This window comes from Staurois parvus, unplaced genomic scaffold, assembly GCF_062004578.1.
Source record: "Staurois parvus isolate SC_StPar_1 unplaced genomic scaffold, SC_StPar_1.0 ptg000393l, whole genome shotgun sequence".
In the NCBI taxonomy this organism is placed as follows: Eukaryota; Metazoa; Chordata; class Amphibia; order Anura; family Ranidae; genus Staurois; species Staurois parvus.
Window position 1 is genome coordinate 320212 of NW_028318189.1, and position 13101 is coordinate 333312.

At 39.3% G+C, this 13101-nt stretch overlaps 2 long non-coding RNA genes across 2 annotated transcripts; one reads left to right on the forward strand and one right to left on the reverse strand.

Moving 5' to 3' along the window:
- Window positions 1-239: 239 nt before the first annotated feature.
- On the reverse strand, window positions 240-722 carry LOC149455474 (uncharacterized). Its single transcript, XR_016314052.1, has 2 exons — window positions 623-722; window positions 240-517 (listed from the first exon to the last, which is right to left on the reverse strand). It is a non-coding gene; the product is annotated as an uncharacterized LOC149455474 (long non-coding RNA).
- A 4313-nt stretch (window positions 723-5035) lies between these two features.
- On the forward strand, window positions 5036-5594 carry LOC149455475 (uncharacterized). Its single transcript, XR_016314053.1, has 2 exons — window positions 5036-5211; window positions 5317-5594. It is a non-coding gene; the product is annotated as an uncharacterized LOC149455475 (long non-coding RNA).
- Window positions 5595-13101: the final 7507 nt, after the last annotated feature.

A 13101-nucleotide genomic window follows, 5' to 3' on the forward strand; every position in this document is an offset into this window, starting at 1 on the left:
CCACTATCACTGAGTGCAACCAGATTCCAAGCATCAAAGAAGAGATCACAATAATAAAGCAAGAGCAAGCCACCAAAAATGACACTAATTGTTAATGTCATAAGCACCTCTCCGACTCACTTATACAAGTGTGGATACATAAACCCAGGGGACAGCATACTAAACAATATGATAGTGTGACAAGAACACGCCTATCTGAAAAAGAAGGTTTCTAAAAGATCCACGCGGAGTAGTATGAATTCAAATGAATTTAACAATACTTTATTTGATCACATAGATCATGGGGAGGTTAAACATGAGCACGGTGTACATATGAAAAATAAAATCATGTTTAAAAACACTTAGCGTCTTCAATTTAGGGTCATCTTAGCCAACAGAGCACCATATAAGGCAGAGTAGTGTAATGATGGAATAGTTATCCTGGATTTCCGTAGGTTTCCTGCTTAATATTTGTGTGAACCGTATATTCAGTGGGTGTGTTCCCAGTATATGTCAGGGACCTCCTGGAATGTACAAGCTGGAACACAAAAATACATGGTATGTATCTAGCAATATGGAAACCAAATCACATCCAAAATTTACCAGGCCTCCCTCCACAATAGTCAATGGATACTACTGTTACCTTCTCAGAGGTGAGACTATCATACCCGCCTCTCAAATGTAGGGACTTCCTGGATAGCCACCCCAAATGGAACAAGGTCCACAGTACCAAATGATTCTGAGGATATACATAAAAAAAAAAATAAATGTGTAGATCATGGGCATCAGGTAACCCCGAAAACAAAACACACATAGAGATGTGGATATAATACCATCAATAAGGATCAAGAAGACTCCTGTCGACTTGAACTAAGATCAGGTCCTTGATGCTTTTCCAAAAATGCATATGGGGGTGAGGGACCAGGTATACACGATGCGTGGATTTCAAACACATATAGTGTGTATATAGCATATAGCAGGCCGTAGATACCTGAATTTAATATACCCAGTAAAGGGTTTCCAAAAATTGCTCAATTTGAGAAGGTTATTTGCGGTTTTATAAGGATGTGGCTATGTCACAGCAAAAGAATACCTGAATAGGATAGCGTATATATATATATATATATATATATGTAGATTCTCCTCCTGAGAGGATTTCCAAAAAATTCCCCGAGTATACAGGGTAAATTAGGCCCATACAACATGCCCTATGAACACCATGTAGGCTCTGTAAATCTCAACAACCGTAAGCTTTTAAATAACTTGCCACCGGTGGAAGATATGTTTCCCTGAGGGATTGCCGTTTGCGAACCGCTGTGATAATAGCCCACTGGTAGTTCTCAAAAGGTCTTGGGCCTACCTAACAGGGAGCTGTGACACCGCCGTTCCTTCCCGCCTCGTGGGCGCCGCACCCTGTGAAGACGCCGAGCGTAGTGACGTCAATACGTTGACGCGTTTCGTCCGCCAATCACCGCAGACTTCGTCAGAACTGGGAGGGGACTTCAATCCTTTGCCTTATATGGTGCACTAATTGCATACCAAAAAGTCTCCACCTCGCCATCTTGTGTTGAAAGAATATCACTACATTGGGAATATCCAAAAGTGAATTAAAACATATATCTTGAATTTTAAAATGATTGCTGGATGTGGAAGAGGAGCCCAATTACTATGGATCAAATCATCTTCCAAGAGAATGATAAACAGGAGATTATTATTAGCATATTTCACTTTCACATAGGGAAACATCAAAACCAAGTCCAGCTACCAAGATTTCAAAAACAGTCCTATTGTTCTATATGCTCACCACCTAATAAGAGTAGAAAGAATTGAACAATTAGGTTCATATTTTGTCCACAGAGGCCCATATTTAGTTCATATATAAGGTATCGCAATGTAGATTATAACTCAGGGTATATAGAGAGTTCAAGGGAATTTATTTCAAAAACACCCCAAAGTTAAGTTCTGTGTTTAGTCCAGATGGGACAAGTGCCCCTAGGGTATAAATCCAGAATTTTTCTTTTTGTAGGAGGACTTTATCAAAATCACCCCGACGAGCCGAAATATTCAGCAGAAAGATCCCTTTTACTTTTAGACCATCTGTTTTGCCCCCGTGTACTTCTTTAAAGTGTTGCGCCAATGGGTTCACTTTTTCTCCCTTTCTTACATTCCTATTTTCATTTCTAATGTCTCTCAGATGTTCACCAATCCTAGTCCTAAGGCTTCTTTTGGTTTTACCTATATAAATCTTTTTACATGGGCATTCTATCATGTATATCATTTTACTACTAGAACAGTTAATGAAGCTTCGTATTTGAAATATCCTAGAGTTATCATTGTTGAAGAACTGATTAGACTTATGTACAAATGGACAAATCTGACAATGACCACATGGAAACATACCATATACACCAGTCTTCCTAGTTAGCCAGTTTCTCTGTGGTACCCTCTGAAATTCTGATTGTACTAATATATCATTTAGATTCCGAGTTCGTTTTGCCACCATATGGGGGCTCTCTCCTACCACTTTCGCTATCTGCGGATTTTGAATTAGTAGATGCCAATGGGAGTCCAGGGCCTTCTTGACTTCATCCCATTGTTGTCCGAATTTAGTTATGAATCTTACCGGTTGGTTTTCAGTATTCGCAGCTGCCTTTGGTTTTGATTTATTAATTAGTTCCTCTCTTGATTTACCGAGGGCTCTTCTTTTTGCTCTTCTTAGGGTTCTATGTGAATAGCCCCTCTCTCTGAACCTTTTGTAGAGCTGGATAGATTCATGTCTATATTCTAATTCTTCTGTACAGTTTCTTTTTATTCTCTGGAACTGACCAATAGGGATTCCCTGTTTTAGACTCTTTGGATGGTAGCTATTAGCATGTAGAAGTGTATTGGCCGCTGTTTCCTTTCTAAATGTTTTAGTGACCAGTTTATTTTCGTGGACAGAGATTGACAAATCCAAAAACGTTATCACCTCTCTATCCACTGTATAAGTAAGTTTGATATTTCTATCATTCTTGTTCAAAAATTCCATAAAGCTTTTAAGCTCATCCATACCTCCATCCCATACCATTAGGACATCATCAATGTATCGCAACCAGGTTATTGCATATTGTTTATAGGGAGTGGAGGGATATACTAGCTCCTCTTCCCACATACCTAGATGTAGACATGCGAATGCCGGGGCCCAAGGTGCTCCCATGGAGGTACCACATATTTGCTGATAGAAGAAGCCCAGAAACTGAAAACAGTTATGGGTCAACATAAACTCAAGCAAATCCAATATAAATTCATTTTGGGCCTCCATTTCAGGAAAATATATCTCGAGAAAATGGGCCACCGCTTTTTGTCCCCAAACGTGTGGGATGGAGGTATAAAGTGATTCCACATCGATGCCCACCAGGAGTGCACCTTCTGGTACTTTTACATTTAGAATCTTTTTAAGTACATCCCCCGTATCTCTTACATAAGATTTGAGCTCCAAGACCAAATCCTTGATCAAGTCGTCTACAAATTTACCTATTGGTTCCAAAGGGCCACCAATAGCAGATACTATAGGGCGTCCCGGTGGTTGAGAGGGATTTTTATGTATTTTTGGGATTACGTAGAAGGTGGGGATATTATATGTATCAACTGTCAACATATCACATTCCCGTTTGGTTAATAGGTTTGCTTCGCGTGCCAATCCCACTTTTTTATTTAGATCAACCACCAGTTTTTGGAACGGGTTATTATGTAGTTTGCGATATGTATCCAGGCTCCTCAGCTGTCTAAACACCTCCTTCTCATATTCCACACTCTCTAGTAGTACTACATTCCCCCCTTTATCACTCTTTTTAATCACAATGTTTTTAGCATTTCTAAGTTCCCTAAGGGCTATTCTTTCACCCCTAGTGAGGTTATCAGCATTCCTCATTGTCCAGTCTATTTTTCCAAGGTCATCATGTACTAGATCTAAAAAAGTACTTAGCCATTTATTTTCCCTGATATTAGGCATTCTTCTGGAAGGAGTTTTAAGTCTAGTATGTCTTTTCCACTTGTTAGAAACATCTCCCTCCCCAAATTCACTGTCTGTGGGAGTCTCATCAAGGAGACTAATGAGATCTCTTAATGCCTGTTGTTCTCTCTCTGAATTCAGATCACAGGGATTTTGTTCTTCTCTAGATACATATGGAATTCTTAGAAGGATCTTTCTCAACAACAAGTTTAAGTCTTTATAGACCTCAAACAAGTCCATTTTGTCCGTAGGAGAAAAAGTTAGACCTTTCCGCAGTAAATCATAGTGTCTTTTTTTCAATACAAAGTTAGATAGATTTATTACCTTAAGGTCATTCGTTCCCCCCTCTTGGTTAATTTTATCTCTTGTGACTTCTGGTTCGATTTTGATTGGATGGTTTGAGGGCAATTGGGGTGTTTCTTTCTTCCTTTGTCCCATTCATTTGTTTGTTTGTTTGTTTTAGTATTCCATGGTTCTCGCCATCTGTTTTTTCCTCTAAAAAACTGACAGATCTCTTATTACTTTCATCATCATCCTCACTCATTGATGAATATCCTCTATTATTTCTAGAAAAATGTTTTTTACGTTTTGATCGACTCCTTCCTCTACTATTAGTTAGGTCAAATATCTCACCTTTCTCCCAGTCCTCTAGGTCTCTTCTAAATTTTTGTTGTTTCGTAAATTTCAGATTTTTTTGTATTTTTTCTATCTCTTTTCTAAGGAAATCATTATGTTTATCAAACTCAGGATCATTCTTCAGAGGATCAAGTGATTTTGCGCTCTCATTAATTTCATTAGAGAGTTCATTTAATTAAACCTTCTCTTCTTCCACAATTAATCGCATAATCTCTATGCCATGTTTTATACAGACCTCTTTCCACCTTTCCAGAAATCTGGGGGTGTGAAGATGTTCTGCTGGAATTACCCTTTCTCTTAATCCCCTGGGAATCGTGTATACCTGGTCCCTCACCCCCATATGCATTTTTGGAAAAGCATCAAGGACCTGATCTTAGTTCAAGTCGACAGGAGTCTTCTTGATCCTTATTGATGGTATTATATCCACATCTCTATGTGTGTTTTGTTTTCGGGGTTACCTGATGCCCATGATCTACACATTTATTATCTTTTTCTATGTATATCCTCAGAATCATTTGGTACTGTGGACCTTGTTCCATTTGGGGTGGCTATCCAGGAAGTCCCTACATTTGAGAGGCGGGTATGATAGTCTCACCTCTGAGAAGGTAACAGTAGTATCCATTGACTATTGTGGAGGGAGGCCTGGTAAATTTTGGATGTGATTTGGTTTCCATATTGCTAGATACATACCATGTATTTTTGTGTTCCAGCTTGTACATTCCAGGAGGTCCCTGACATATACTGGGAACACACCCACTGAATATACGGTTCACACAAATATTAAGCAGGAAACCTACGGAAATCCAGGATAACTATTCCATCATTACACTACTCTGCCTTATATGGTGCTCTGTTGGCTAAGATGACCCTAAATTGAAGACGCTAAGTGTTTTTAAACATGATTTTATTTTTCATATGTACACCGTGCTCATGTTTAACCTCCCCATGATCTATGTGATCAAATAAAGTATTGTTAAATTCATTTGAATTCATACTACTCCGCGTGGATCTTTTAGAAACCTTCTTTTTCAGATAGGCGTGTTCTTGTCACACTATCATATTGTTTAGTATGCTGTCCCCTGGGTTTATGTATCCACACTTGTATAAGTGAGTCGGAGAGGTGCTTATGACATTAACAATTAGTGTCATTTTTGGTGGCTTGCTCTTGCTTTATTATTGTGATATACTTCCTTAAAGGTTCTTATAACCTGTTCTGCCACCTTGGAGGTTTGGACTCAGTCTTAAACATCTGCATGGTGTACAGTGATTGCTGGATTATTGATATTTTTTGACTATATCTATATGATACTGTGTAATTCCCTCCCCCTTTTGTGGAAGGGAAAATACCTAAGGAGGTAATGGCCTATTTGATCAATGAGGAGATGGATGCGGAAATTAGATCTGCATTTACTAAGAACTTAGACCCCCAAGGAGAGGGAAATGAGGGAGACATCAAGACCAAGTTTAAGCTACATAAGAAACTAACTACTAAATATTTGAATAGAAAGTGGGATATTACATCCCTTGAATCATATATAGAGAGAGGGATTGTTCCCAGGGGATTAAGAGAAAGGGTAATTCCAGCAGAACATCTTCACACCCCCAGATTTCTGGAAAGGTGGAAAGAGGTCTGTATAAAACATGGCATAGAGATTATGCGATTAATTGTGGAAGAAGAGAAGGTTCAATTAAATGAACTCTCTAATGAAATTAATGAGAGCGCAAAATCACTTGATCCTCTGAAGAATGATCCTGAGTTTGATAAACATAATGATTTCCTTAGAAAAGAGATAGAAAAAATACAAAAAAATCTGAAATTTACGAAACAACAAAAATTTAGAAGAGACCTAGAGGACTGGGAGAAAGGTGAGATATTTGACCTAACTAATAGTAGAGGAAGGAGTCGATCAAAACGTAAAAAACATTTTTCTAGAAATAATAGAGGATATTCATCAATGAGTGAGGATGATGATGAAAGTAATAAGAGATCTGTCAGTCTTTTAGAGGAAAAAACAGATGGCGAGAACCATGGAATACTAAAACAAACAAACAAACAAATGAATGGGACAAAGGAAGAAAGAAACACCCCAATTGCCCTCAAACCATCCAATCAAAATCGAACCAGAAGTCACAAGAGATAAAAACTAACCAAGAGGGGGGAACGAATGACCTTAAGGTAATAAATCTATCTAACTTTGTATTGAAAAAAAGACACTATGATTTACTGCGGAAAGGTCTAACTTTTTCTCCTACGGACAAAATGGACTTGTTTGAGGTCTATAAAGACTTAAACTTGTTTTTGAGAAAGATCCTTCTAAGAATTCCATATGTATCTAGAGAAGAACAAAATCCCTGTGATCTGAATTCAGAGAGAGAACAACAGGCATTAAGAGATCTCATTAGTCTCCTTGATGAGACTCCCACAGACAGTGAATTTGGGGAGGGAGATGTTTCTAACAAGTGGAAAAGACATACTAGACTTAAAACTCCTTCCAGAAGAATGCCTAATATCAGGGAAAATAAATGGCTAAGTACTTTTTTAGATCTAGTACATGATGACCTTGGAAAAATAGACTGGACAATGAGGAATGCTGATAACCTCACTAGGGGTGAAAGAATAGCCCTTAGGGAACTTAGAAATGCTAAAAACATTGTGATTAAAAAGAGTGATAAAGGGGGGAATGTAGTACTACTAGAGAGTGTGGAATATGAGAAGGAGGTGTTTAGACAGCTGAGGAGCCTGGATACATATCGCAAACTACATAATAACCCGTTCCCAAAACTGGTGGTTGATCTAAATAAAAAAGTGGGATTGGCACGCGAAGCAAACCTATTAACCAAACGGGAATGTGATATGTTGACAGTTGATACATATAATATCCCCACCTTCTACGTAATCCCAAAAATACATAAAAATCCCTCTCAACCACCGGGACGCCCTATAGTATCTGCTATTGGTGGCCCTTTGGAACCAATAGGTAAATTTGTAGACGACTTGATCAAGGATTTGGTCTTGGAGCTCAAATCTTATGTAAGAGATACGGGGGATGTACTTAAAAAGATTCTAAATGTAAAAGTACCAGAAGGTGCACTCCTGGTGGGCATCGATGTGGAATCACTTTATACCTCCATCCCACACAATTGGGGACAAAAAGCGGTGGCCCATTTTCTCGAGATATATTTTCCTGAAATGGAGGCCCAAAATGAATTTATATTGGATTTGCTTGAGTTTATGTTGACCCATAACTGTTTTCAGTTTCTGGGCTTCTTCTATCAGCAAATATGTGGTACCTCCATGGGAGCACCTTGGGCCCCGGCATTTGCATGTCTACATCTAGGTATGTGGGAAGAGGAGCTAGTATATCCCTCCACTCCCTATAAACAATATGCAATAACCTGGTTGCGATACATTGATGATGTCCTAATGGTATGGGATGGAGGTATGGATGAGCTTAAAAGCTTTATGGAATTTTTGAACAAGAATGATAGAAATATCAAACTTACTTATACAGTGGATAGAGAGGTGATAACGTTTTTGGATTTGTCAATCTCTGTCCACGAAAATAAACTGGTCACTAAAACATTTAGAAAGGAAACAGCGGCCAATACACTTCTACATGCTAATAGCTACCATCCAAAGAGTCTAAAACAGGGAATCCCTATTGGTCAGTTCCAGAGAATAAAAAGAAACTGTACAGAAGAATTAGAATATAGACATGAATCTATCCAGCTCTACAAAAGGTTCAGAGAGAGGGGCTATTCACATAGAACCCTAAGAAGAGCAAAAAGAAGAGCCCTTGGTAAATCAAGAGAGGAACTAATTAATAAATCAAAACCAAAGGCAGCTGCGAATACTGAAAACCAACCGGTAAGATTCATAACTAAATTCGGACAACAATGGGATGAAGTCAAGAAGGCCCTGGACTCCCATTGGCATCTACTAATTCAAAATCCGCAGATAGCGAAAGTGGTAGGAGAGAGCCCCCATATGGTGGCAAAACGAACTCGGAATCTAAATGATATATTAGTACAATCAGAATTTCAGAGGGTACCACAGAGAAACTGGCTAACTAGGAAGACTGGTGTATATGGTATGTTTCCATGTGGTCATTGTCAGATTTGTCCATTTGTACATAAGTCTAATCAGTTCTTCAACAATGATAACTCTAGGATATTTCAAATACGAAGCTTCATTAACTGTTCTAGTAGTAAAATGATATACATGATAGAATGCCCATGTAAAAAGATTTATATAGGTAAAACCAAAAGAAGCCTTAGGACTAGGATTGGTGAACATCTGAGAGACATTAGAAATGAAAATAGGAATGTAAGAAAGGGAGAAAAAGTGAACCCATTGGCGCAACACTTTAAAGAAGTACACGGGGGCAAAACAGATGGTCTAAAAGTAAAAGGGATCTTTCTGCTGAATATTTCGGCTCGTCGGGGTGATTTTGATAAAGTCCTCCTACAAAAAGAAAAATTCTGGATTTATACCCTAGGGGCACTTGTCCCATCTGGACTAAACACAGAACTTAACTTTGGGGTGTTTTTGAAATAAATTCCCTTGAACTCTCTATATACCCTGAGTTATAATCTACATTGCGATACCTTATATATGAACTAAATATGGGCCTCTGTGGACAAAATATGAACCTAATTGTTCAATTCTTTCTACTCTTATTAGGTGGTGAGCATATAGAACAATAGGACTGTTTTTGAAATCTTGGTAGCTGGACTTGGTTTTGATGTTTCCCTATGTGAAAGTGAAATATGCTAATAATAATCTCCTGTTTATCATTCTCTTGGAAGATGATTTGATCCATAGTAATTGGGCTCCTCTTCCACATCCAGCAATCATTTTAAAATTCAAGATATATGTTTTAATTCACTTTTGGATATTCCCAATGTAGTGATATTCTTTCAACACAAGATGGCGAGGTGGAGACTTTTTGGTATGCAATTAGTGCACCATATAAGGCAAAGGATTGAAGTCCCCTCCCAGTTCTGACGAAGTCTGCGGTGATTGGCGGACGAAACGCGTCAACGTATTGACGTCACTACGCTCGGCGTCTTCACAGGGTGCGGCGCCCACGAGGCGGGAAGGAACGGCGGTGTCACAGCTCCCTGTTAGGTAGGCCCAAGACCTTTTGAGAACTACCAGTGGGCTATTATCACAGCGGTTCGCAAACGGCAATCCCTCAGGGAAACATATCTTCCACCGGTGGCAAGTTATTTAAAAGCTTACAGTTGTTGAGATTTACAGAGCCTACATGGTGTTCATAGGGCATGTTGTATGGGCCTAATTTACCCTGTATACTCGGGGAATTTTTTGGAAATCCTCTCAGGAGGAGAATCTACATATATATATATATATATATATACGCTATCCTATTCAGGTATTCTTTTGCTGTGACATAGCCACATCCTTATAAAACCGCAAATAACCTTCTCAAATTGAGCAATTTTTGGAAACCCTTTACTGGGTATATTAAATTCAGGTATCTACGGCCTGCTATATGCTATATACACACTATATGTGTTTGAAATCCACGCATCGTGTATACCTGGTCCCTCACCCCCATATGCATTTTTGGAAAAGCATCAAGGACCTGATCTTGGGGTGGCTATCCAGGAAGTCCCTACATTTGAGAGGCGGGTATGATAGTTTCACCTCTGAGAAGGTAACAGTAGTATCCATTGACTATTGTGGAGGGAGGCCTGGTAAATTTTGGATGTGATTTGGTTTCCATATTGCTAGATACATACCATGTATTTTTGTGTTCCAGCTTGTACATTCCAGGAGGTCCCTGACATATACTGGGAACACACCCACTGAATATACGGTTCACACAAATATTAAGCAGGAAACCTACGGAAATCCAGGATAACTATTCCATCATTACACTACTCTGCCTTATATGGTGCTCTGTTGGCTAAGATGACCCTAAATTGAAGACGCTAAGTGTTTTTAAACATGATTTTATTTTTCATATGTACACCGTGCTCATGTTTAACCTCCCCATGATCTATGTGATCAAATAAAGTATTGTTAAATTCATTTGAATTCATACTACTCTGCGTGGATCTTTTAGAAACCTTCTTTTTCAGATAGGCGTGTTCTTGTCACACTATCATATTGTTTAGTATCAAAGAAGAGATCCCTACTCCTGAAGCTGCTTTTCACCATTCTCACTTAAAGCACATAGCCAACCAAATACCAGCCCTCGATGAAAGTGTCGATATCCTGCTGTTACTTGGTCGAGACATCCTAAGGGTGCACAAAGTTCGTCATCAAACCAACGGTCCACACAATGCACCATATGCTCAACGTCTGGATCTAGGATGGGTCATCATAGGCAATGTCTGCCTAGACAAGGACAAGAGGTCCTACTCTACCATTCTCGCAATCCTGATCAGATTAGGGTGGTCTTTGACTCATGTGCTCGTCATGAAGGTGTCTCCCTCAATGACAATCTTCTTACTGGGCTTAATCTGGGCTTAATCTGAACAACAATCTCATAGGAGTTTTACTTCGCTTCAGACAACAGCCAATTGCTGTTATGGCTGACATTCAGCAGATGAACAGTTTCATCGTGCGTGAAGACTACAGAAACTTCCTCAGGTTCCGATGGTACCGCAATAATGATGTCAACGATGTCATAGACTAACGAATATAGGTACATATTTTCGGTACCAGTCCTTCTCCTGCAGTAGCAATTTATGGACTGAGTAAAGCAGCTCAAGAGGGTGAGAAAGAATTTGAATCTGATGCAAGACAGTTCGTGGAAAGGAATTTCTATGTAGACAATGGGCTCAAATCTCTGCCCAATGAAGAAGAAGCTATTGACCTTCTTACTAGAACCCAGACCATGCTGGCCACTGCAAACCTCAGACTTCACAAAATCATCTCTAACAGTGACAAGGTCATGATAGCCTTTCCTTCTGATGACCATGCTGTCAGTGTGAAGACATTCCAACTAGGATCTGACCTTTCTGTTACACAATGCAGTCTTGGATTGCTTTGGAATGTTAAACAAGACATTCACATTTCAAGCATCAACCTGTGACAAGCCCTTCACAATGCGAGGAGTATTGTCTACAGTGAACAGCATTTATGATCCCTTAGGTTTCATTACACCTCTCGCCATTCAGAGTAAGATACTGCTGAGACAACTTACTTCTGCAAGCTCAGACTGGGATATCCCCTTACCCAAGGAGAAACAACAAAGGTGGGAATCCTGGAAACAGTCTCTAAAAGCATTAGAACAACTCCAGATACCACGCCCTTACACCCAAGCATCCTTAAAAAATGCCACCAGAAGAGAGATTCATGTCTTCTCCGATGCGTCCAACGAAGCCATTGCTGCGGTGGCTTATCTTCGAGCTACGGATCCCAGCGGTAAAGTGGGTGTAGGATTTATCATGGGCAAGACCAAGCTCACACCAAAACCAAGGCTTGAACTTTATGCAGCTGTGTTAGCTGTGGAAATTGCTGAGCTTATAGAACTTGAAAAAGAGATTGAAATAGACTCCTTTGACTTTTATACATAGAGCAAAATAATGCTAGGATATATATATAATCACTCAAGACAGTTCTACATGTATGTCGGCAACAGAGTGGAACGCATAAGGAAGTTCTCTATGCCTGAACAATGGCACTATGTTCCCACTAGCCTTAACCCTGCTGACTGCGGCAGTCGTGTAGTACCTACTACTGCATTTTGGGACACATCTTCGCTATATCCCCCATGAAAGAAGGTTCTGCACACCTTTACTTCAGGCCTATAAAGGAACTAGTACTTCTTTTGCCCAAAGAGGAAGGCAAGTCATCAACCTGATTTAAAGGGAGGTAAGAAGGAATCGTGCATATTGCTGCCTTCCTCTCTGAATATGGATTTCCATGTCTTAGCCTGGACTTTCGAGACCAACATCTGCAAGTATTATGCTAAATGTTTGCATTGTTTTCCTTTGTTCTTCCCTTCCCTCTTGTTTTGCAGTTGTTCCTGGAAAGAATCTGTATTATTTATATTGGACTTGAACTAAAGTTTATTATAATAGAAATCATAGATTTCGATGGGGAGTGTCATGTTTCACATGACTGTCATATTGACTGTCATATGCCTTTAAGTGTTTCTATATTTGTTTCTGCTCCTCCCTTTCCTTTGGTTTAGTTAATGCTGTATAGATAGCCCTCCCCCTTTCCCAGAAATGCATTGCAGCTCTAGCCTCATGTCATGGAGCAGGAAACATTATGATCTTTTGACCTATCAATTGTTCATTGTTGTAAGATTCTCTAAGTTTATGGAATAAACTTCACAAGATCTACAAGATGTCTTATCGATTGAGTCACTGACTGTGGTATCCAACTGAGGTTGAAGTTACTGCTATCTCATCACAACTGTAAGTTACAGAAATCACACTATCAATGCTTAGATTGGAGAGACTGAACAATAAGTATACATGTCAGGTTTTTGTGATGGAAAAAAATGAAACAA